This window comes from Lissotriton helveticus, chromosome 1_1 (assembly GCF_964261635.1).
Source record: "Lissotriton helveticus chromosome 1_1, aLisHel1.1, whole genome shotgun sequence".
Taxonomy (NCBI): domain Eukaryota; kingdom Metazoa; phylum Chordata; class Amphibia; order Caudata; family Salamandridae; genus Lissotriton; species Lissotriton helveticus.
In genome coordinates this window covers 2,042,361,418-2,042,388,849 of record NC_136057.1, presented here as the reverse complement: position 1 = coordinate 2,042,388,849, position 27,432 = coordinate 2,042,361,418, and positions in this window count along the sequence as shown.

The following is a 27,432-nucleotide window of genomic DNA, read 5'->3' as shown; positions in this document are numbered from 1 at the left end:
TTCATGGTGTGAGAATATCTTTTTGCCTTTTTTGCAGGGTATGCTGGATGTTGGAAAGAATACCATAATGGCTGATCCTGTGGGTAAATGCAAAAAGAACAATTGAAGGACAGAATGCAGAACAATGTCATACATTCACCCCAGTACAGAGATCTGGTCCTAAATCCAGCGTTTTATTGCTCACCATGCCATTCCTGTTTGGACCCAGCCATATGCAAATCAGTCTTGATCCTGCGCCCAATGGGAACAGTCTAGCCCGAACTGCCAGGCCAGGTCCTCCTTGGACTGGAAACAAGCATCCTAGTACCGGTTTCAGGCTTTCAGCCTTCATCAGCCAGAATAGCTGGACTCCAGTGGCATGGAGAGCACGGGACCCACGTCTGAGCATACCCGTCCCACTCAGGGTGACAAATGCAAAAAGAACAATTGATGGACAGAATGCAGAACAATGTCACGCATTCATCCCAGTACAGAGATCTGGGCCTAAAAACATCGTTTTTTTGCTCTCCATGCCATTCCAGTTTGGACCCAGCCATATGCAAATCAGTCTTGATCCTGCGCCCAATGGGAACAGTCTAGCCCGAACTGCCAGGCCAGGTCCTCCCTGGTCTGGAAACAAGCATCCTAGTACCGGTTTCAGGCTTTCAGCCTTCATCAGCCAGGATAGCTTGACTCCAGTGGCATGAAGAGCACAGGACCCACGTCTGAGCATACCCGTCCCACTCGGGGTGAAATATGCAAAAAGAACAATTAAAGGACAGAATGCAAAACAATGTCATACATTCACCCCAGTACAGAGATCTGGGCTTAAATCAATCATTTCTTTGCTCATCATAGCCTTCCAGTTTGGACCGAGCCATATGTAAATCAGTCTTGACCCTGCGCCCAATGGGAACAGTCCAGCCCGAACTGCCAGGCCAGGTCCTCCCTGAGAGGAAACAAGCATCATAGGACCAGTTTCAGGCTTTTAGCCCTCATCAGTCAGGATAGGGTGACTCCAGTGGCATGGAGAGCACGGCACCCACGTCTGAACATACCCGTCCCACTCGGGGTGACAAACACAAAAAGAACAATTGATGGACAGAATGCAGAACAATGTCATACATTCACCGCAGTACAGAGATCTGGGCTTCAATCCATTGTTTTTTTGCTCACCATGCCATTCCAGTTTGGACCCAGCCATATGCAAATCAGTCTTGACCCTGTACCCAATGGGAGCAGTCCATCCCGAACTGCCAGGCCAAGTACTCACTGGACTGGAAACAAGCATCCTAGGAACGGTTTCAGGCTTTCAGCCCTCATCAGCCAGGATAGCTTGACTCCAGTGGCATGAAGAGCACAGGACCCACGTCTGAGCATACCCGTCCCACTCGGGGTGAAATATGCAAAAAGAACAATTAAAGGACAGAATGCAAAACAATGTCTTACATTCACCCCAGTACAGAGATCTGGGCTTAAATCAATCATTTTTTTGCTCATCATACCCTTCCAGTTTGGACCGAGCCATATGTAAATCAGTCTTCACCCTGTGCCCAATGGGAACAGTCCAGCCCAAACTGCCAGGCCAGGTCCTCCCTGAGAGGAAACAAGCATTCTAGGACAAGTTTCAGGCTTTTAGCCCTCATCAGCCAGGATAGGGTAACTCCAGTGGCATGGAGAGCATGGCCCCCACGTCTGAGCATACTCATCCCACTCGGGGTGACAAGTACAGAAAATATAACACTACGTCCATCACCCCCTTTAGTTTTGCTTTGTTCACCCTGAGTTGGCAGGGTATGCCCAGACGTGGGTCCATTGCTCACTTTGCCACTGGATTCAATCTAGCGTGGCTGATGACGCTGATTAGCCAGAAACCGGTCCCAGGATGCTTGTTTCCGGTCCAAGAAAGACATGGCTTGGCAGTCCCGGCTGGATTGTTCCCAAGAGGCTACAGGGTCAGATTGATTTGCATATGGCCATGTCTGAACTGGGGTGGCGGAGTGAGCTAAAGAAGGATGATGGATTAAACCCAGATACGTTGACTGGGGGGGAGTGCTTGCAATGTTCAACACTCCATCCATCACCTCTTTTGGTTTTGCTTTGTTCGCCCTAAGTTGGGTGGGTATGCCCAGACGTGGATCCCTTGCTTACTTTGCCACTGTATTCAAGCCAGCCTGGCTGATTAGCCAGACACTGGTCCCAGGATGCTGGTTTCCGGTCCAGAGAATTCATGGCTTTGCATTTCGGGCTGGACTGTTCCCATGAGGCACATAGTCAGAATGATTTGCATATGGCCATGTCTGTACTGGGGTGGCGGAGTTAGCTAAAGAATGATGATGGATGAATCCCAGATCAGTTGACTGGGGGTGAGTGCTTGCAATGTTCAACTCTCTATCTATCATCCCCTTTGGTTTTTCTTTGTTTGCGCTAAGTTGACAGGGTATGCCCAGGCATAGATCCCTTGTTCACTTTGCCACTGGATTTAAGCTAGCCTGGCTGATGACGGCTGAAGAGCCAGAAACTGGTCCCAGGATGCTTGTTTCCATTCCAGAGAAGACATGGCTCGACAGTTAGGGATGGACTGTTCCCATGAGGAACAGGTTCAGACTGATTTGTATATGGCCATATCTGAACTGGTGTGACGGAGTGAGCTAAAGAATGATGATGGATTAAACCCAGATCAGTTGACTGGGGGTCAATGCTTGCAATGTTTAACTCTCCGTCTATCATCCCCTTTGGTTTTGCTTTGTTCGCCCTAAGTTGGCAGGGTATGCCCAGGCCGGTGTTCCTTGCTCACTTTGCCACTGGTTTCATGCTAGCCTGGCTGATGACGGCTGATTAGCCAGAAACCGGTCCCAGGGTGCTTGTTGGTGGTCCAGGGAAGACATGGCTTGGCAGTTCGGGCTGGACTTTTCCCATGAGGTACAGGGTCAGACTGATTTGCATATGGCCATGTCTGAACTTGGGTGGCGAAGTGAACTAAACAATAATGATGGATTAAACCCAGATCAGTTGACTGGGGGTCAGTGCTTGCAATGTTCAATACTCCATCCATCATCCCCTTTGGTTTTGCTTTTTATGCCATAAGTTGGCATGGTATGCCCAGACGTGGTTTCTTTGCTCACTTTGCCACTGGATTCAAGTTAGCCTGGTTGATGACGGCTGATTAGCCAGAAACCGGTACCAGGATGTTTGTTTCTGGTCCAGGGGAAGACATGGATTGGCAATTCAGGCTGGAAAATTCCCATGAGGCACAGGGTCAGACTGTTTTGCATATGGCCATGTCTGAAGTGGGATGGCGGTGTGAGCTAAAGAATGATGATGGATTAAACCCAGATCAGTTGACTGGGGTTGTGTGCTTGCAATGTTCAACTCTCCATCTATTATCCCCTTTGGTTTTGCTATGTTCGCACTAAGTTGACAGGTTACGCCAAGAGGTGGGTCCCTTGCTCACTTTGTCACTGGTTTCATGCTAGGCTGGCTGATGACAGCTGATTAGAAAGAAACCAGTCCCAGGGTGCTTGTTGTCGGTCCAGGGAAGACATGGCTTGGCAGATCGGGCTAGACTGTTCAAATGAGGTACAGGGTCAGACTGATTTGCATATCGCCATGTCTGAACTGGGGTGGCGAAGTGAGCTAAACAATAATGATGGATTGAACCCAGATCATTTGACTGGGGGTCAGTGCTTGCAATGTTCAAAACTCCATCCATCATCCCGTTTGGTTTTCCTTTGTTCGCACTAAGTTGGCATGGTATGCCCAGACGTGGTTTCTTTGCTCACTTTGCCACTGGATTCAAGCTAGCCTGGCTGATGACGCCTGATTAGCCTAGAAATCGTCCCAGAATGCTTGTTTCCTATCCAGGGACGTCATGTATTGGCATTTCGGGATGGACTGTTCGCATGAGGCACAGGGTCAGACTGATTTGCATATAGCCATGTCTGAACTAGGGTGGCGGACTGAGCTAAAGCATGATGATGTATTAAACCCAGATCAGTTTACTGGGGGTGAGTGTTTGCAATGTTCAACACACCATCCATCGTCCCCTATGGTTCTGCTTTGTTCACCCTAAGTTGGCATTGTATGCCCAGACATGGTCCCTTGCTCACTTTGCCACTGTATTCAAGCTAGCCATGTTGATGATGGCTTATTAGCCAGAAACTGCTCCCAGGATGCTTCTTTCCAGTCCAGGGAAGACATGGCTTGGCAGTTCGGGCTGGACTGTTCCCATGAGGCACAGGGTCAGACTGCTTTGCATATGGCCATGTCTGAACTGGGGTGGTGGAGTTAGCTAAAGAATGATGATGGATTAAACGCAGATCAGTTGACTGGGGGTGAGTGCCTGCAATGTTTAACACTCCGTCCATCATCCCGTTTGGTTTTGCTTTGTTTGACCTAAGTTGGCAGGGTATGCCCAGATGTGGTTTCCTTGCTCACTTTGCCACTGGATTCAATCTAGCCTGGCTGATGACAGCTGATTAGTAGGAAACCAGTCCCAGGGTTCTTGTTGTCGGTCCAGGGAAGACATGACATGGCAGTTCGGGCTAGACTGTTCCCATGATTTACAGGGTCAGGCTGATTTGCATATTGCCATGTCTGAACTGGGGTGGCGAAGTGAGCTAAACAATAATGATGGATTAAACCCAGATCAGTTGACTGGGGGTCAGTGCTTGCAATGTTCATCACTCCATCCATCATTCCCTTTGGTTTTCCTTTGTTCACCATAAGTTGGCATGGTATGCCCAGACGTGGTTTCTTTGCTCACTTTGCCACTGGATTCAAGCTAGCCTGGCTGATGATGGCTGATTAGCCAGAAAACGGTCCCAGAATGCTAGTTTCCGATCCAGGGAAGACATGGATGGGCATTGCGGGCTGAACTGTTCCCATGAGGCTCAGGGTCATAATGAGTTGCATATGGCCATGTCTGATGGCGGAGTGAACTGAAGAATGATAATGGATTAAACCCAAATAAGTTGACTGGGGGTGAGTGCTTGCAATGTGCAACACTCCATCCATCATCCCCTTTCTTTTTGATGTGTTCACCCTAAGTTGGCAGGGTATGCCCAGACGTGGATCCCTTGCTCACTATGCCACAGGATGCAAGCTAGCCTTGCTGATGTTGGCTGAATAGCCAGAAACCAGTCCCAAGATGCTTATTTCTGGTCCAAGGAAGACATGGCTTGGCAGATCGGGCTGGACTGTTCCCATGAGGCACAGGGTCAGACTGATTTGTATATGGCCATATCTGAACTGGTGTGACAGAGTGAGCTAAAGAATGATGATGGATTAAACCTAGATCAGTTGACTGGGGGTCAATGCTTGCAATGTTTAACTCTCCGTCTATCATCCCCTTTGGTTTTTCTTTGTTCACCCTAAGTTGACAGGTTATTTTGAGACATGGGTCCCTTGCTCACTTTGCCACTGGTTTCATGCTAGCCTGGCTGATGACTGCTGATTAGCTAGAAATGGGATCCAGGGTGCTTGTTGTCGGTCCTGGGAAGACATGGCTTGGCAGTTCGGGCTGGACTGTTCTCTTGAGGCAGAGAGTCAGACTGATTTGCATATGGCCATGTCAGAACTGGGGCGGCGGAGTGAGCTAAAGAATGATGATGGATTAAACCCAGATCAGTTGACTAGGGGTGAGTGCTTGCAATGTTCAACTCTCCTTCTATCATCCCCTTTGGTTTTGATTTGTTCGCACTAAGTTGACAGGTTATGCCGAGAGGTGGGTCCCTTGCTTACTTTGTGACTGGTTTCATGCTAGCCTGGATGATGACAGCTGATTAGTAGGAAACCAGTCCCAGGGTGCTTGTTGTCGGTCCAGGGAAGACATGGCTTGGCAGTTCGAGCTAGACTGTTCCCATGATTTACAGGGTCAGTCTGATTTGCATATTGCCATGTCTGAACTGGGGTGGCGAAGAGAACTAAACAATAATGATGGATTAAACCCAGATCAGTTGACTGGGGGGTCAGTGCTTGCAATGTTCAACACTCCATCCATCATCCCCTTTGGTTTTCCTTTGTTCGCCCTAAGTTGGCATGGTATGCCCAGACGTGGTTTCTTTGCTCACTTTGCCACTGAATTCCAGCTAGCCTGGCTGATGACGGCTGATTAGCCAGAAAACGGTCCCAGAATGCTAGTTTCCGATCCAGGGAAGACTTGGATTGGCATTTCGGGCTGAACTGTTCCCATGAGGCACAGGGTCATACTGACTTGCATATGGCCATGTCTGGTAGCAGAGTGAACTAAAGAATGATAATGGATTAAACCCAGATAAGTTGACTGGGGGTGAGTGCTTGCAATGTGCAACACTCCATCCATCATCCCCTTTCTTTTTGATGTGTTCACCCTAAGTTGGCAGGGTATGCCCAGATGTGGATCCCTTGCTCACTATGCCACAGGATGCAAGCTAGCCTTGCTGATGTTGGCTGAATAGCCAGAAACCAGTCCCAAGATGCTTATTTCTGGTCCAAGGAAGACATGGCTTGGCAGATCGGGCTGGACTGTTCCCATGAGGCACAGGGTCAGACTGATTTGTATATGGCCATATCTGAACTGGTGTGACGGAGTGAGCTAAAGAATGATGATGGATTAAACCTAGATCAGTTGACTGGGGGTCAATGCTTGCAATGTTTAACTCTCCGTCTATCATCCCCTTTGGTTTTTCTTTGTTCACCCTAAGTTGACAGGTTATTTTGAGACATGGGTCCCTTGCTCACTTTGCCACTGGTTTCATGCTAGCCTGGCTGATGACTGCTAATTAGCTAGAAATGGGATCCAGGGTGCTTGTTGTCGGTCCTGGGAAGACATGGCTTGGCAGTTCGGGCTGGACTGTTCTCTTGAGGCAGAGAGTCAGACTGATTTGCATATGGCCATGTCGGAACTGGGGCGGCGGAGTGAGCTAAAGAATGATGATGGATTAAACCCAGATCAGTTGACTAGGGGTGAGTGCTTGCAATGTTCAACTCTCCTTCTATCATCCTCTTTGGTTTTGATTTGTTCGCACTAAGTTGACAGGTTATGCCGAGAGGTGGGTCCCTTGCTTACTTTGTGATTGGTTTCATGCTAGCCTGGATGATGACAGCTGATTAGTAGGAAACCAGTCCCAGGGTGCTTGTTGTCGGTCCAGGGAAGACATGGCTTGGCAGTTCGGGCTAGACTGTTCCCATGATTTACAGGGTCAGTCTGATTTGCATATTGCCATGTCTGAACTGGGGTGGCGAAGAGAACTAAACAATAATGATGGATTAAACCCAGATCAGTTGACTGGGGGGTCAGTGCTTGCAATGTTCAACACTCCATCCATCATCCCCTTTGGTTTTCCTTTGTTCGCCCTAAGTTGGCATGGTATGCCCAGACGTGGTTTCTTTGCTCACTTTGCCACTGAATTCCAGCTAGCCTGGCTGATGACTGCTGATTAGCCAGAAAACGGTCCCAGAATGCTAGTTTCCGATCCAGGGAAGACTTGGATTGGCATTTCGGGCTGAACTGTTCCCATGAGGCACAGGGTCAAACTGATTTGCATATGGCCATGTCTGGTAGCAGAGTGAACTAAAGAATGATAATGGATTAAACCCAGATAAGTTGACTGGGGGTGAGTGCTTGCAATGTGCAACACTCCATCCATCATCCCCTTTCTTTTTGATTTGTTCACCCTAAGTTGGCAGGGTATGCCCAGACGTGGATCCCTTGCTCACTATGCCACAGGATGCAAGCTAGCCTTGCTGATGTTGGCTGAATAGCCAGAAACCAGTCCCAAGATGCTTGTTTCCGGTCCAAGGAAGATATTGCTTGGCAGTTCGGGCTGGACTGTTCCCATGAGGAATATGGTCAGACTGATTTGCATATGCATATTGACTGGGGATGAGTGCTTGCAATGTTCAACTCTCCGTCTATCATCCCCTTAGGTTTTTCTTTGTTCACCCTAAGTTGACAGGTTATTTTGAGACTTGGGTCCCTTGCTCACTTTGCCACTGGTTTCATGCTAGCCTGGCTGATGACTGCTGATTAGCTAGAAATGGGATCCAGGGTGCTTGTTGACGGTCCTGGGAAGACATGGCTTGGCAGTTCAGGCTGGACTGTTCCCTTGAGGCAGAGGGTCAGACTGATTTGCATATGGCCATGTCGGAACTGGGGCGGCGGAGTGAGCTAAAGAATGATGATGGATTAAACCCAGATCAGTTGACTAGGGGTGAGTGCTTGCAATGTTCAACTCTCCATCTATCATCCCCTTTGGTTTTGATTTGTTCGCACTAAGTTGACAGGTTATGCCGAGTGGTGGGTCCCTTGCTCACTTTGTCACTGGTTTCATGCAGCCTGGATGATGACAGCTGATTAGTAGGAAACCAGTCCCAGAATGCTTTTTTCCAATCCAGGGAAGTCATGGATTGGCATTTCGGGATGGACTGTTCGCATGAGGCACAGGGTCAGACTGATTTGCATATGGCCATGTCTGAATCAGGGTGGCGAAGTGAGCTAAACAATAATGATGGATTCAACCCAGATCAGTTGACTGGGGGGTCAGTGCTTGCAATGTTCAACACTCCATCCATTATCCCCTTTGGTTTTCCTTTGTTCGCCCTAAGTTAGCATGGTATGCCCAGACGTGGTTTCTTTGCTCACTTTGCCACTGTATTCAAGCTAGCCTGGCTGATGACGGCTGATTAGCCAGAAAACGGTCCCAGAATGCTAGTTTCTGATCCAGGGAAGACATGGATTGGCATTTCGGGCTGAACTGTTCCCATGAGGCACAGTGTCATACTGATTTGCATATGGCCATGACTGGACTGGGGTGGTGGAGTTAGGTGAAGAATGATGATGGATTAAACCCAGATCAGTTGACTGGGGCTGAGTGCTTGCAATGTTTAACACTCCATCCAACATCCCCTTTGGTTTTGCTTTGTTCGCCCTAAGTTGGCAGGGTATGCCCAGATGAGGGTCTCTTGCTCACTTTGCCACTAGATTCAAGCTAGCCTGGCTGATGACAGCTGATTAGCCAGAAACCGGTCCCAGGATACTTTATTCCGGTCCAGCGAAGACATGGCTTGGCAGTTTGGGTTGGACTGTTCCCATGAGGCAAAGGGTCAGGCTGATTTGCATATGGCCATGTCTGAACTGGGGTGGCGGAGTAAGCTAAAGAATGATGATGGATTAAACACAGATCAGTTGACTGGGGGTGAGTGCTTGCAATGTTCAACACTCCGTCAATCATGCCCTTTGGTTTTGCTTTGATCCTGTGGGTAGTCATGACCAGCAGATGCACATCCGTTTGTGGAATATAAATGGCATCAAGGCGCCCCACAAAAGTAAGTTAATAAGGAAAGAGCTATAACATTTATGCCAACATATAATCTTCCTGCAAGATATCCACCTTTCTAATACACCGATTGCTTTGCTAGAGAACTTGGGCTGTTATGCCCCCAATATGGCTTGCCTTATCTCTGCCCAGAGGGGAATAGCCTTATTAGCCCAGAATAAGAGCTTGGGAGGCTGAACACAGCATGGACCCGAATGGCCGATGGCTCTTGTGGTGATCATTAGGGGGACCGTCCAGTATACATTATGAGAAGTCTGTGGCTCTAATACGAATCACCCTGTAGTTTTTGATGGACTTCTCTCTGAGTTGCATCAATAGCCTCAACGTCTTAAATTGTGAGATGCATTTAATATTACTTTCAACCTGTGGCTTGATTTTTCTTGTCAGGAGGCAAGATATACTTCTCTTAGGGACATTACCCTTAGTGGAAAAAGCACTCAAGGGAAACCTTGAAGGAAGTTATGGTCTTCCTATGCTCTCATTGAAGTTTGGCGGCAATGTCTCCCTGGGGAGCGTGGGTTCACTTACTACTCAGTCCCCCACAATTCACTCTCTCAGATAAACATGTTTCCACAAGATGTTCTGAGCTACCATTTCTCAGCATATACTTAAACCCAAGAGTGATCAAATTTCACTTTCTCTCATCTTCCACCTAGAGGGGTTTTCCCAATCGATGCAGCCTCACCTCTGGACTTTTATTAGGAAACTTCTTTTTGATTAAGCTTTTATTCAATATGTGGAAAGGGAAATAAGGTTGGTCCTGGAGAAGAATATTGGCTCAGCTTATATTCTATCTGTATGGGCTCTTCTTAAAGCCTTCTGTAGAGTGCAGACTTTAAAAATTTTCTCATATCGGCAGGAAGAGGAAGGCTAGTCTGAGGCCTGTGTAGTGTCTCCCTCCCTTCGCCTATATGGAACACCTCTTGGTACAGAGTGTGATTTCTCAGGATAGGGGGAAGTTCCTATTTTCTTCTGATCAATTATCAATGCTCAAGTCTCCCTCAGGGAAACACTACTTGACAGCGCGTACCAGGATTTTGCTGATTTTGCCGCACTCAGGACTCAGCAACAGGGACTGCTAGTCCCAGGATGCCCTGCGCTGCCACACCTGTGCACCCTTCACAAGACCTCAAAGCTGCTCGTGGCACCCGCTTCGCGGGACGCGCGCGGGCCGTTAGAGGTCGGAAGAGGCTGGGCTGGGCCCCCCTCTAACGTCGACGAAATTGAAAGATAAAGTAATTCTTCCATTGTAATACTTTTTGATATGGCTGGACATGCAGGTAAGGGGAGAAAGGCCGTGATGGGAGGCTATGTGGCCGGAACACTTGATAAATTTATAACTAGGGCCACTTCGGTATTAGCACACGAAATCGAACTCACTGAGCACCGCCTCTCATTAGACCCAGCATTTTCCAAATGATCCTCTTTGGGGAAAATAATGCTGTCTGCTACCCCGGAACAACATACTAACGCTATCATTGAACTGGGAACACCAAGTCATAACAGCAGCGTGACAACGGAGGATTTGGTAAACACAAGGATTGATGGGGCTCATAGTGTTCAGGCCCAAAGTAATATCAACACATCAGTACCTGATAGGGTATCCACTCGCGCATCTATGATGCCTGCTCTTGATGTTGTGCCACCACGACCAGGACACGTATCAGGAGCAATCCCTAAGAGGAAGCGAGATGGGGGTGCCCGAAAGGGAAAAGAGCTCAAGGTGGACAAATCAAAGAACATGGGCAAACCGGCACGTGCCGCACCTACTAATTTAGAACCCCAGCCGGTGACACCTAGTATAGGTACAGGTGGAGTAGTGTGGCTCACTGGTTAGAGGCGGCAGGCCTGAGAGCAGAAGTCAGCCTGGGACCAGGGTTCAATTCCCGACGCGGCAGTGTCGTGGACCTTGGTCAGCGGACTCGATAATTCTCGCTTCGGTGCTTACTCTAATCAGGGGTTCCACTCGGCAACTCTGGGCATTAGCTTGCCTAATCTCCACAACGGCCCCACCAATTTCGGGGATGCCTGGCTCCACCTTGGGCACTCCCAGCAAGGGACCATCCCACAGGGAAAGCCAGGACGGGTTCCCCAGAGTTATACAGCGCCGGGACGCCCCGTTGCTGGGGCAGCTGTGCGCTTTACAAGTATACTACATTTACATTTACACACTACATATCACCTACCACTCCTTCTGTTAATACAACAACTACATTGGATGAGGGATTTTGGTTTAAAGTAGGCGGACTTATTACGTCTTCCATGCAGCCCTTTCTGGCAAGATTGTTGTCAATTGAGGACAAATTAAATAAACTGGAACAACTGAGTATACTAAATCTTGAGTGTATTGAGAAGATTAAGCCGATAACCAACCAAGACAAGAGCCTGTCACCAAATGACATAAGGAATACTCCCGCCCCTAACCCGATCCCTTACACAATGGAACAAGATTATACCACGGAAGGCACTTTGGATGCACAAGTGGGAACAGGACTGAGCACCAAGGATGATGTAGTTTCCTCAGAAACTATGGACACAGTTAAGGGTAAAAGCACTGCCCATCATGTGTTGGGAGGAGGTACAACTAAAACCCTGAAGGGGGGACGAAAGGAACCCACCAATATCGACGTGCAGGAGAATATGTTACCACAAATCGATTTACCACCAGAGTCCATACCTTATGTTGTTGTCCTGGCAGGGGTCCCCGAACTAGAGAAAGGCAGTGTGGAATTGTTTGTTGAACTGAAGAACAAAACTACTCACTGGTTAAATGTCAATAGACCCCTCCCCTCACATATGCATCGCCAAATTCTGTTTGTACGCAGAGTTAGCTGGGTGGGAAGGAGCAGGAGACATACATGGTGACTGTATTGTCATAAATTTCAGAGATGCTCGAGTAGTACAACATATTTGTGAGAGGTAGCCCACACCACAAGAACTAGAATTCAGCCTTTTGACCTCACTTATTTTTACACTCCCCAGACACACCGAGTGAATCCTGTCTGTAACAGAAATTTCTTTGACACGGGTAGTGGGTAAAACACTGTTAGAAATGGGACCCCCATAAATGGCTATGATGCTGTGTCCAGCATTCCCCTCAGTAACAGGTATACTTGATCTGGTGGATTGACTTACCCCAAATAGAACCTACTCTCAGAATGCTTTTATTTCGGATGGAGGAGTAGAGGTTATGAGGCAACATCCTGAAAACAATACGATCAATGTGTTTCTCGGGGGTCTGTAAATTGCATTAAATATAGCACAGATGCTGTTTGCGATGAAATGGAACATGCTATTGTTATTACTGAAATTAACCATCGCACACCTAGAGAGGGTGAAGCATACCAGGATCCCACTATAACTCGGAAAAGAGGGGAAAGGGAGGTTTTAATGGAAAGCAGATATGAGTCTAGTAAGCAAAGAGTGATCAAAGCAGAACGGTATAGCGAAAGAAGGAGGCCAGTGGAAGATGTCATCACCCAAGCAGCTGCTAGTCCAAAAATCAATAAATCAAAATTGGGTAATACTCTTAATCTGATGTCATGAACATCGCTGGGCTTTCTTCTAGAGCCACTTGGCTAGAATTTATACAGGATTTTTCCATCAACTGCCTGCAGGAAACATGGGCAACCGAGGCTATACATATAAACGGTTACCGCACTTTTCATACCCCTGACAGATCGAGTATACGAGGGCGGAACAAAGGAGGTTTATGTACCTACGTATCTAACCTTGTGAACAATCTGGCAGTGAAGTTTGAAGATGGATCTGAACATTACCAGATTTTGCTAGTAAGCGATGAGGGAAAAAAGAAAACAGTTATAATTAATTTTTATAATAACATCCCGAAACCAGAAACAAACAAGGTATTAGAAGAGTTATGCCAAGCCCTGAAGCACACTGAAGAACATCTGTCCGGGGAAGTGTGTATAATATGGGTGTGCGACTTTAACTGCTTTCTATGCCCATACAGCCATCTGGGTATTTGTGGTCTGGACACAGACAATGGGGTCCCTTTAACACATTTTTCACACACTACTCTGGGTAACTGGTTGAATGATGTGTCCTTTCAATTTGACCTGGGATTTGCAAATGAATTATGTATCCCCCCCAGTCCCTTTTAAGCCAACTTTTATTGGGAGGGGCTGCAAATCAGTAATGGATTTTGTTCTTATTTCAAACCGGTACTCCTGTCATGTTTCCAACTATGGAACATGCAATACAGTGATTAGTGACCACCTTCCGAATAGGCTATTATTTTCTCTAGCGGGGAGTAAAATACCTCAAGTAGTAGAACAATCACATAATTATAAATTACATCTTGCAAAGATTAATGGATAGGCCATAAATTGGAACAAAATGGAACATGGGGCCTTCTTTGAAACCCTTGTAAAAAATAGATATAGGGTATTTGAAATTTGCTTAGCCCAGATAGACGAAAACGCCCAAGTCACTGAGGCATTCCTCAGGATCACTGAGGAAATACAAAAACTCCTCACGGGGACACAAAAACGGGGTGGTTTGATAGGGATTGCAGTAAGGCACATGCACATCTATTGAAGGTATTGAAAGGTGAGCCGAGAAGTAGGGATGAAGTTAGGCTGGCAAGAACCGATTACCAACGAGCAGTCAAGAAGCGCAAGAGTCAACTAAAACTGGAAGCATGGCAGGCGTTACATCAAGCCTGCTTAACCAAGGACAACACGGGCTTCTGGAAAGCTGTTAATTCTCCTTTTTCTGTTGTTATAGAAGTGGCTGTCACAGAAGATAGTTGGGTCAATTATTTCAGGGACCTCTATCAGGCAGATGATTTAATTGTGAATGAGGGAATAGACCTAACAGAACGAGATGATTATGAGATTCACGAGTCTTTTCCCTTGAATATCGACTTCTCACTTGCAGAAGTCTTAGCTGCCATCAATGAGAGTGCCGCAGGGAAAGCCCCAGGACCTGATGGTATGCCAGTGGACATATATAAATCTAACACCAATCTATGGGCTCCACTCTTAACAAACGTTTTGAACAGCTGTAATAAATACAGGTTCCCTCCCACCTGGCTAGAGGCAATCGTAATCCCCATCTATAAAAAGGGTGACCGAAATGATCCAAATTGTTACTGTCCAATATCATTACTGGACTCGCTCATGAAAGTTGCGGGGAGGATCATGTTAAATAAACTACAACTCTGGGTGGAAGAAAGGGGTATACTTTCAAAATTCCAATATGGTTTTAGGGCAGGTCTCGGAACAACAGAACAAAGTTTAAATTTAGCACTGATTATCAACAAATATGCATCAGCCAAAGAGAAAAATTGTTCTTATCATTCGTCGACTTAAGCTCAGCTTTTGATTGTCTAAACCACGATAAACTCTGGAACACCCTGTCACAAATGGGTGTGGATCCAAAATTGCTTACATTTATTAGGGAGCTGTATCGAGGGGCGGGAGCGAGGGTGCGGTATTGGAAGCAGGGCGAGTGTACAGCTAAGTTTAGTATAAATAAAGGAGTCAGACAGGATGTATACTCGCACCATTCTTGTTTAATTTATATATAAATAGTGTAGGCTCCCACCTGGCTCAGGATAACCAGGACTATCCATAGATTGGGAATGCCCTGTTCCCTTTATTATTATATGCGGACGATGCAGTAATTATGGCAAGGACCCTGGTCGGCCTCCAAAGAGCTATTATGAAATTTTCATAATAGAGGCCTAAAAATAAACATAAGCAAAACATTTACCATGTGTTGTACTAGAAATAAAACCATCTCATGTAAAACGTTTATCTCAAAAATAAAGATAGACACGATTGATAAATTCTCGTATCTGGGCATTAACTTTGAGAAAACAGGTACCTGGACATTTGCGACACATGTAAGAAAACGGGCCTTTTCTAGAGCCATAGGCGCTGTTCGCAATTTCACTAATAAGGTGGGCGGACGACCAGTCCCAGAACTTGTGGACATATACAATTCGAAATGCGTATCCACAGCAGTATATGGGGCAGGGATCTGGGGAATAGCAGAGGTTAATACCATACAACTCTGTGAGAATGCATTTCTGCGCTATCTGTTAGCTGTCCCGAGTTCTACCTCTACTTATGTATGCCATAAGGAACATGGCTTACCATATATATCGGACCTCATCAAACTTAATCCCCTTCTTCTATGGCATAAGGTGTGGTCTATGGATGAGACCGGCTTTAACAGAGATATAATTAAGGATTGTCTTAATCTAGAGGGGGTTACCAGGATTCCCTGGATCAAATATGTAAAGAAACTCTTTTATGATATTGGCTACCCAGAATATTTTGATTGCCCAGACTGTTTAGAAACTGTATCAAGGAAGAACTTGAAAAACATCTCTTTAAATTTTCTAGAGAGCAAGTGTTGGCTTAAAGAGAAATGCAAGACAACAGTCATGGAGAATAACTTGATGTTGCAATGTCAGGGAATTCAGCCGTATCTAACACAGGTCCAAAGCTGCTATGCACGCATGTTACTTGCACGTTTCCATGGGGGGACCTTTTTCAGATTGGTTACATTTCCAGATGCCAACTCGATGGTCTAAGAATTTGCCACCATGTCCATGCGATGATACATCTGTTCAATCAACGTTACATTGCACACTTTTTTGCAAATTTTATGATTTACCAAGGAAAAGATTTTTCATTTTTATCCTGAAAAAGTGGGGACTTAGACAGTGTCGAGTAGCATTCCTGAGGCTTCAAATGCTGGAGGAAGAACAGACTATGTTAATTATGTTGTCTTTTTTAAAAGCTGTAATTAGACACCGTATCACCATGAACTAATTTACAATTATTTGTCTGAGTTAGATAAAAATGAATGAAAAAGGAAAAAAACTTTTTACGTATCTAATGAGCTTCTTTTTTCTATTGTATTATGATTCATAGCAATGTTTATGTAACTTTTATGCAAAAAAAATTTTTATTGTGCTTTTATGGTTTTTAATCAAAATCGAATAAAGCAGTTTTTGACTTTGACTTTGACTGTGACAGCGCGATTAAGAAGGGATGAGCCAAACAATTAACCACCATTTAAAATAGAGAAGAAATGGAACAAATATTCTCCTGTAGCGATAGAGCTAGGGCTAGTACTTGAACCATCCTGGCAATCATTAATGAAAAGGGAGAGCAAGTGAGTGATTAGGAGTTTATCTGAGTGGAATTTGGCTGAGTCTATCAGAAGTTGAACAGTAGGATAGGGCTACTTCAACAGATGTGGTGGATTATTTTATCCAGACATTTCATCATCGGAAACTGATTGATCTACAATGATACAGGTTGGAGCCCCAATCTCCTTATCTGAAGTTGAGGCTGCAGTCAGTCAGCTATCAAGGTGGATAACCTCCAGCCCTGGCCAATTTCCTTAGGAATTCTATGCTGCATTCGCAAATGTATTAGTGAGCGCCTGTGTGAACTCTTCAATTCCTCCGAGGCACCAGGACAGTTTCCTGGGTATTTGGTGGAAACTAATACTGTTCATTCCCCGGGGTCAGCAACTTTACTATGGTCTTAAAGCAAGAGTACTTGGCTTGGGTAATTCCTCGTGCCCTATATCAATCAACAGGGGTACTTGGCAGGGATGCCTTCTTTGACTCCAGATCTTTGCATTATAAATAGACCCGTATATACAAGCCTTTCAGAGGGCTCACAATATTCTCCCAATTCAAAATCATCGACTTGAGCTAAAAGTTCTAGCGTATGCGTATGATCTTGCTATCTTGACTTCTCTATCAGCAATAAAAACAATAGAATGTGAATTTGCGGCTGTTTTGGGGTATGAACCCAACCTCAACAAGACGCAAGTCTTGACCAATTTCCCCCCTCCCCCCGGGACAAGACATGTGCTGGGTGAGCTCTGCTACTTACTTAGGAATAGAATTATCATTAAACATGGAAGAGCTAATAGAGTATGATGGTGGTTATATATATATTTGTAGCTGTATACCCCTTTACATTATTAAAGATTTATTTCGTCAGACTGAGGCCTCTTGGCAAAAATTCATTTTGAGCTATAAACAGTCCAGATCCAGCACACAACTTTTTCGGGAGCCTCTGGAGAAAAGAAGGTATATCCTGGGTCTCATCATTCCAGAATATTTGCCTTGGGGTGCAGCCGTTGTACCCCTCACTGGTATTACTGCCACAGTTTTCTTTAAAGTGACTTTGTTTAGGATTTTGAGGGTTTTTCACTCCATCTCGGTGTATCTGAGAAAGAGACTACCAGGCATTAATCTCTATGATGCATATACATATTTAGGCTTTAATCCTAATTTCCTTCAACAGGTTCATGAGAGCTGTCTGGAGTGCTGGGAGGGTGCCAGAGAGTTTACGCTAGGGCATTTTTATGAGGGTGATACCATTCTCTAATACAAAACGTATGTGAAAAGTGTTCCCTTCCCCGTGTGGTTTCTTTCATTATTTACAGCTTTAACATATTCTTCGGAGTTCAAAGACGAGAGAGATATATAGTTATTTGTACAGTCTGTTGGATTATTTGATGCAAGGCCCTCTCAAGAATGACGTCAGCCTGGCCTATAAAATGATTTTATCTTCTGAGGTGGGACGGTGGGCTAACTCTTTTCAACTTGGGGCAGATACATGGAATAGGCATCTTGGAATGGAGGTAACTCTTGATGACATGACATACAAACGTGCTCACTCATAGTGTTCTCAATGTCTCAAGAGCCCATCAGTGAAAATGTATCAAAGATTTTTATTATGCTCCCTAATGTCCCTGCTGTCTCCCTACGGTCATATTGAACCTTAAACAGGATGCTAAATGCTTCCAATGTTTGGCTGATCAGGCAAAAGCTGTTCACACATTTTTACCACTTGTCCTTCTATTGTTTATTATTAGAAGATAGTTTTTGAAAAAAGTATTGGGCTTGGTCACACCAACATGGTCAGGACCGTACATTAATCATACTAGGTCACTGATAATGTATCCTGGCTCATCTTGCTGTGATTTACTTTTTGAAATTGCGCTGGCACAATTAATTTTAGCCCTGCACTGGCTACTCTCACAGGCTCCTAATCTTAGGGCCTGTTTGCATGAATTATTGAATGTGAATGCTGGCCTTCTCAAATTCTTTTTAATAGATAATGATGACCGGAAAGCTAGGTTAAGTAAAATCTGGGACACTTTAAGGGGACTTCTGATGGGTTCTGTGGCTGGTCATGACTGTATTTAATCATAGCAGGTTTCTCTTATTTCTACCTTTGTGTCTGTCTTTGTTGGGGTTATGATTCAGATACACCTTGCGTGCTATTGTGTGGCACTCTCTTTTTTTGTGTGTTTTATAGCGATTTGGCTTATCTGCTTTTGTTAATGATATCTGAGTGGTAAAATGTTTTTCCAAATACATTTATAAAAAATAAAAACAATTTGCCCTTTGGAGTGGAATGATATTGTATTATTTTAAAGCTTGTGGACATATATTTTGTTATTAGAACAATCCCTGATTCCTCGAGTACAAGGAATCGGCAGTGGGAGTGGATGTCTTCCAAGAGAAGAATATAAAGTTTCACCATAAATATATTTGGGATCGTTTATGGACATTTGAAAATCTGACTAAATACGGTTGCACACTCTGGAGGTCCGTGTGTGTTGGAATTATCTCCACATAGGAAATGGTTAAAAACAGAAGACTTTAGAGCCTTGAAAAAGTCATTCTGTGGTGATGAAACACGTGTTGGCTAAAGACTCTGTTGAAAAATAAGAGGATAAGAAGAAAAAGAAAAAAGAAAAAGAAAACCATTGTGATTTGTTCTACATATTGGAAAAATTAACTAACATAGGCTAACATTGTCTATGTTTACATTTGTAAACATGTACGGGGATTGTTCTATTAATCTGTTAGTAGTCTAGGCTACAAGTGTTTTGGGTAGGCAGGTGGTTCTCGTTACTTTTCAGCACCGTTGTAGATAAGTACTGTTTTTGAGATAGTAGTTGTATTCAGCCGGTAGAGCGCCAATTTCCCTATACATTATACCACCTTTCTTCTTTTTCTGATATATTTTGCTATATGGCATCTCACTCAATACCTGAGATGTTGGTGCCGGCTGCCACCTTTGACAAACACAGAGGGTAGACGATTTGATCTATGGTCATCCTTGCTAAAGCCTTTTGCAAGATGATGGGAGCCTTTTATGTCCCTGTGGCTCTGAACAAAAGGACAGCAAAGTAGGTCTTGGAGTCACTATGGTAGTCCTGGGTTCAGGTGAAGATTCAGGGCTCAAAAAGCAACAATGTCCGATGAGGGTTCAAGGCAGGCTCCAGGCAGCAAAGCAGTCTTGTGGAACACATAGCAATACACAGCAACAGGAAGTAATCTGGGGGTCCTTCCGCAGTTCCAGAAAGTGAACTACAGAGTGGGTCTGAGTGCCTCCTTTAAAGCTGGGAAATGTTTCTTGAGGTTTCTCCATGATGTGTTAGGACTTTCCTGACTCCCCTGCCCTGTCTTTAAGCTGATTGCAGAGACAATGTGGAGGTGACAAGTCCTTTGTTTGAAAGCAGAGCACAGCCTATTGATTTGCGGTGGGGCTGTGCTCAGCTCTTATCCCATCCTTCCTGTTATGGCCCATCCCTCTATCTTGTAGCTGTCTGGGAGGAATACACAAAGTCCAACTGCCAGCTACACCTAGTCTCGTGACCCATGAGAGGCTGCAGGTACCAAAAGGCATTTTCAACATTGTTATTAAAAAATCTGACTTTATCATTAAAGAGGTTTTTAATTACAATTTTATAGATACCAAACATGAAATGCTTATCTGTCCTTAATCAAAGGTTAGCACTTATAAAATGTAATAAGTCAACCCTATGGAATAGATAGGCCTCAATGTAGGAAAAAACAAATGTAGGAGTTTTTCATTGCCAGGACATTTAAAACATAAAAGTGCATGGCCAACCTTTTAATTTTAATGAACCTTCCTCGACCTGCTACCTAGGGCCTACTCTAGTGGTGACCTATATGCAATCAAAGTGGATTTTAGGGATTGGCAAGGGGGCTATATTGCGTACTCGAAATGGCAGCTTAAAGCTTCACTCAGGCTGCATTGGCACATCTGGGACATGTTTTAAGGGGATACTTAAGTGGGTGGCACAATATGTGTTGCAGGCCCCCTAGTAGCATTTACATTACAGGTTCTGGGTATATGGTATACCACTCTACAAGGGACAAATAAGTAAATAATATGTCAATCAGGTGTAAACCAATTTAACCGTATTTAGTTGAGTGAGCACAAGCCCTTTAGCAATGTTCAGCAGTAGTAAAGAGAGTCCTAGGGCCAACAAAACAAATTTTAGTTGAAAAATGGAGGAACTAGGCAAACTGTTTGGGGTAAACCCCACCCAAATGTTGACATGTCTTATAAAAACAGTTCAGAGCTTGTTCGATTGCATTTAGAGGAAGAAGCATTTTTCAAAGCCTGGGTATTAGCCCATTCATAGATACCACTCTCGGGTCATGACTGTGTGTTCTTGGAGGTTGATTGTTCAGGCCGCTCATCTCTCAAATTTAAGCAATTGAAATCAAAACAATTTAGGAGCATAGATAATAATGTTACGGACCTGGAAAGCATATACAATAGTCAATACATACACCATGATTTGCAAAAATATGTATTTTTTATTCTTATTTTATATATTAGTCATATTTTTATGTAGTTTAAGAACAAAAGAAGAAAAATATACTGGAGGTAATAATGACGCATTTCATAGCAGAACCTCATGTAGGAATTGAGAATTTATAGAATTTATAGAACTTCACATATCAGACTTCTAACGTATTTGAAGTTCCCCAGAGGTCACAGTACCCAATAAAAAATAAAATGGTTTTATAATATATATGTACCTGGCGTCCTGATGAAGACTCCAAGCCAAAACGCGTGTAGGATCTGAAAATGTCAAGATGAAGAGCCATGCCCAAAATGAATTTGTTCTTCATTATAACATCAAATAAGAATGTGTATATTATCTTGATAAATGTTTAATAAATTACAGATATAATAGAAATTACTGTATCCTCCATCTAGAATTATTGATGTAATTAAATGTGTAAACATTATACACTTTTAAACACAGAGTTCATTATTACCTCCAGTATATTTTTCTTCTTTTCTTCTTAAACTACATAATAATATGACTAATACATAAAATAAGAATAAAAAATACATATTTTTGTAACTCATGGTGTATGTATTGATTATTGTGTATGCTTTCCAGGTCCGTAATATTATTATCTATGGGCCATATGTATCATACTTCCGTTTTGCGAATTCCAAATAGCGAATTTTAAGGAATCGCTATTTGAAATTCGCAAAACGGTATGTATGTACAAAATAGCGATTCCTTACCATTCCTAATTTGCGATTAGCTAATTGCTAATCGCAATTTACTCATTCATTTCTATGGGCCAGGAGGCCCATAGGAATGAAGGGGAAATTTGCGATTAGCAATTTGCTAATCGCAAATTAGGAATTTTTCCAAGGGTGCAGGGGTGTCTCAAGAACCCCCTGCTGCACCCCTGAAAAAGACATTTGGGGGCATTTGGCACACATACATGCCATAAGGGCATGTATGGGCGTCATATGGCACCTTTTGTTTTTTGGAAAAAAGCTTTTTGAAAATAATTCGCAAATTACCACCAACTAGAAGTTGGTGGTAATTTGCGAATCCTTAATGGAATTTTTTGAATATTTTTTGTTTGATACATTGCAATTAAGGAATCGCAAAATTTGCGATTCCTTAAGTGCAATCGCAAAATAAGGAATAGCAAATTGTGCTATTCCTTATTTTGCATCAAACATGTCTGATACATACCATTTGTCTAATTAGCATTCGCAAAGGCCGAAATTCGCAGAATTTCGGCCTTTGCGAATGCTAATTAGCTTGATACATTTGGCCCTAGGTTCCTAAATTGTTTTGATTTCAATTGCTTGATGCACCCTGATTTAAGAACTTACATCAGGGGTACCCTTATTTTTTCAAATATCATCTCTTACATTTAGCCAGAGAGATTTTTCATTAGCTGCATTCTGAGAAGAACATTCCAGATAGCTTCAAAGATCTGAAGCCTCCGCTTTTCTTCATTGATTGAATAAACATCCAGGAGTTTCCGGAAAAAGATGTGGTCAAGCTTTATAGACTGCCTTTTCCAAGACATTGGTCTTACTATATGGAGGAATCTGAGGGTCACAAACCAAGTTGTATTAGATTTTTTTATATGGTGTCACTTCCTATGCAAATCATTATAGAGAAGCTAATTACCAAGAGGAAGATGTCGTCCAATGTATCTGTCTCCTCATTGATCATTGAAATGTTCTTCTCTTGATGCAAAATTTGCTCATGATTTTTGCTTCTAAAAGTTAGCATCATTCTTTTAGAATATGCTCTTGGATTTTCTGTATTTTTTTCCTTTCTGATGTCAGAAGGATTTTGGTGTCTTGCAGATCACTCAAGTGGTATCTCCATCTCCAATCAAGAGATATGATTGCATTAAACTTACCTTTCTACCTTACTCTGGATTCCTTTATTACTTTGATTCATCTATTTTACACTGGCGATGAGAGAGGAAATATGACTCCACAGTGGAATCTTTATGTGGATGCAAAACTCTCAACGACATCAGCAATTCATATGATGAACACAGGAGCTCTTTAAAGAGAATATTTATCTACTACTCCCGGCCTGCCTGTCTTCATGGACCTCTTTCTCAACCAAGGCATACATGAGTGTTGTTTCAAACTTTATTTCTTCACGTTTTCTGATTAATACTTTTGTTACCCATTTTTAACGTTTCGCTGTCTGACTCAGATGCAAAATCTACATTATTTCTGTCTCTTTGAAACTGGGATTCGGAGCCTTTTTGCCGCGTTTACTCGCCCTTTTTTAAACTTTCATGGGTTGGGAGGTGCCAACACGGGGCTCATCCCCAACGCTTTATGTTAAAGATAACTTTCTTCACAAAACTACAATGGCATGTTCATCCTCAAAGCTTTCATTTGTAACCAACCTTGAGGCCATAGCAGCGTGTTTTAGATCGATCATATTTTAAAGATAAACCTTCTCTCTGTGGGGCCACAGCAGCGCGCACACTCTCCATGCTTTGATTTAAAAATAAAGCTCTACAGCGCATGTTACACCAACCCCCTACCTCACAAGACGCTGCTATCAGGCATTTTCCAAAGAATCTTCATGAGGATCGGCTGCATTGTTCCTCTTTCTTCAGCGTGAGTCTTTGTAAGATGCACTCGCTGCTACAACGTAACCCCGGACGTTTTGTCACATTTCCCACACTGCCTGCATCACCCAGCGGCCATCTAGGTTTAGTTCAGAAGTATTTTCTTTCTGCTTCCAACCTTCGGTGACAAGCAAACCCTGCGTGTTCAATTTAATGGTTTTGCTATATTAAACCTGACTAGGCAAATTTGTCTTCACCTGCGGTGACACTCTCACCATGATTGATGTTTACTTTAACCTTTTAAAAACACGCCGCATGTATTTATTACATTAAGCTTATTTAGGTCTCGGTTTGCTTTTCAAGGCTTGTCTCACAGTGATATGCACACTTATTGTTCTGATGTGCATGTTACTTTGTTAAATAATTACACACCTTTGTGCACTCATTTACATTTCATGTGCATGATTACTTATGCTATCTGTATTCTAAAATAATACAGGCATTTAATGACAAAAGTTATCCCAAATAACTTATTTATGTTCTCATTCATGTTAACATTTTGAGTACTTGTTTTTTTTTATTTACACTTGCTTTGTGTATTCTTTTTGTGCTTTTGTTTTGTGGTTTTACTTACCATAATATGCAGAATGTAACAGCACCCCCATTTTTCCTGACATCTCCAGGAGACCCTCCGATCAGATGGCAGAAATGGAAAAAAGTATTTGAGCAGTATGCCAAAGTTTGCAGTACTAATCTCTGTTCTGAAAGGAAAACAGCTCTTCTTTTACATTGTCTAGGTTTGGAAGGACGAGAAGTTTTCAATCATTTACCTGAGATTGTTGATGATAATTTAAGTGAATTTGAAATGTGTATGCTAAAGCTTGATAGTCATTATTTGCCAAAAGTAAGCATCATTTTGGAGCGATACCATTTTAGACATAGAACTCAAAAAGAAGGAGAGTCTGTTGAGCATTATTTGACAGCATTAAGAAAATTAGGTGCTTCCTGCAAATTTGGTGCATAAATTGAGGAGAGAATAAGAGATCAATTTATGCTGGGCCGTAATGTTAAAAAGATGAGAGATGATCTTTGGCAAAAAGTTGACCCCCTCATTACATAAAGTTCTTGTTACAGCCAAGCAGATTGAACACTCACTCAAATGTGTTGAAGTTAATACAATACAGGAATCTAAGGGTTATGCAGTTCAATCTGTAAAGAATTTCTCTAGAGATAAAAACCCAAGGAAGATTGACTATGTCAAACATGAAAAAAAGAATGTTTTTACTCCCAAATGCTTTAGATGTGGGAAGATTGGTCATCTTCCTAATAATAAAAATTGTCCTGCATTAAGAAGTTTGTATTCAAATTGTAAGAAAGTAGGACATTTTACTGCAGTCTGCACAGCTAAAACATTTAAGGGGAAGGTCAATGTAATCTCTGATGAGCATCATAGTGAAGGTGAAGAAAATTCTGATGTGGATTGTGGGCAAATCATCTCTCAAGTGACCTCTACCAAAAAGAAAGGTCCTTTAGATGAGAATAGTGTTGAAGGGCATACGATAAAGGTGTTGTTTGATTCATGGGAAAAAATTACTATTATTTCAAAAGAGTTTTATTTATGTTCTATTTATTCATGTGCTTACAGTGGAGAACCTATAAAACTCTAATGTTATTTTGGGGGGGGTTTAGAATATAAAGGAAGGTACCTTTGTGGTAAAATCTATGTTTCTCAAAAAGGTGACAGTATCTTGAGCTGGTTCCACCAGAGGGTCATAGGTGTGATACTTGAACCCAGTAATGATCCCCCCATCATTTTAAAAGATAACTTTCAAGTAAAAGAAGTGAATGTTGAAGAAGATTCTAAAGAGTGTTACACTTCAATGTTAAAAAGGAGTTTCCGAGGGTATTTAGAAATGATCTTCAATGTCTTCGTGGTTATTCTCATAACATACAACTAATTAGAGATGACAATCCTATCTCCCAGAAATTTTGTGGCGTGCCTTTTGCTATGAGAGAGGAGGTGAAATTAGAACTAGAGAAACTCAAGTCGGAAGACATCATTGAAGAAGTTGAAGGAGCTCTGTGGTTGGCTACTGTAGTAGCTGCTAGGAAAACAAATGGACGTCTCCACCTTTGCATTGATCTGAGAGAGTTAAATAAACAAGTTGTAGTTGATAAGAACCCTCTCCCTACGATTTCTGACATGCTCATATTACTGAAGGGGGCTGCGGTTTTTTCTACGGTGGATCTTAAGTCTGCGTACCAGCAGATTGTGCTTTATGAACAGTCTATGGATCTCACCTCATCCATCGCACCCTTTGGAACGTTCAGATTTATCAGGTTACCATTTAGTTTGGTGTCTACGGCCTCAGTTTTTCAAAGGGCTCTAGAGAAAGTTTTGAAGGGTCAAAAGATGTAAAGATTTATCATGATGATGTGTTAATTTTGGGGAAGGATGTTTTTGAAAATGAAGTGAGAGTAAAACAAGTTTTGCAAAAGTTTGACCAATTTAATCTTACTGTTAGGTTAGACAAGTGCAAATTAAAAAAATATTCTATTGATTACCTAAGCCACACTATTTTTCGTGATGGTGTAGCACCCAGGAAGGATTTAGTGGATGTGATACATAATTTAGCTTCTCCAAAGTGTGACGAAGAACTTATGAAGTTCCTTGGTATGGCAGAGTATTACAGCAAGTTTGTAAAATGGTTTGCTGAGAAGTGTGTTAACATGAGATCGTTGTTTTGTAAAGGTGTTGAATTTGCATGGTCTGAAAAGTGAGAGATCAAATTTAGAGATATAAAGGAAACGTTGAAGAAAACTCCCAAGTGAAGAAGTTTTGATCGCTCTGCCAATTCAGTTCTCATCACCGATGCGAGCATGAAATGATTAGGTGCTGTGTTACAAAAAGAAAAGGGAGGTTCAGAAAATGTAATTGTGTTTCTTCCTCGTGGTCTCCGAGAAGCTGAACTTTGCTATTCCGTAATTGAGAAAGAAGCTCTTGTGGTGCACTGGGCTATAAAAAAATTTAAGAATTTACTTTGGGTATCAAAGTTTGAGATTCACACTGATCACAAGCCACTTTGTGAGATATTCAAAAAGAAAGGTATTGATGCAGTTTCAAGCAGAATTTCTAAATGGGTAGTTGCTTTGCAAGAATATGATTTTGAAATTAAATACTTACCTGGTGCCAAGAATAAAGTAGCTGATACTCTCTCCAGATTAATAGAAATGTCTGTTGGGGAAGAAGTTCATGTCAATGATGAAGAAGATGAATGGGTGTGTAATGTTGAGTGTGATGGTCTCAAAGAAAGTACATGGCGTGAGTAATATACCAAGGATGAATAGTTACAGGAGCTTTTTGCGTTACTCTGAAAGGGTTGGCATGCCAAAGTCATGGGTGTTGGAGAAAAATGTTAGAATGTGAGAAATGAACTTCCTGAAGGTAATGGGCTTCTATTTAGAGGTACAAGGCTAATCCCTCCTGTTTCTCTACAAGAGGAGTTGTTGAATTTGGCTCATATAGGACACTAAGGGATGTCCAAGACTAAAGAGAGACTTAGATTGATGTATTGGTGGCCTGGTATGGATTTACAAGTTGAACGCTTGGTTAGAGAATGTGTACTGTGTGTTCTTAGTGAGAAGTGTGTGAAGCCTAAAGTACAGCCCATGATTGTTAGAAATCGCCCTAAAAAACCGTGGGAGGAAGTAGCGTTTGATATATTGGGCCCCATTCAAGGGAATGGCATTTAGGCATATGTTCTAGTTCTCATTGATATGTATTCAAGGTGGCCTGAACATAAGATATATAGAGGACTTGAAACTAGACATGCAATATCATTTTTGAGAGAGGTTTTTGGAAGAGAGGGTTTAGCTAGTTTTTTTCTTACAGATAATGGGGTCCAACTGGTCTCTAAAGAGATGGAGGATTAT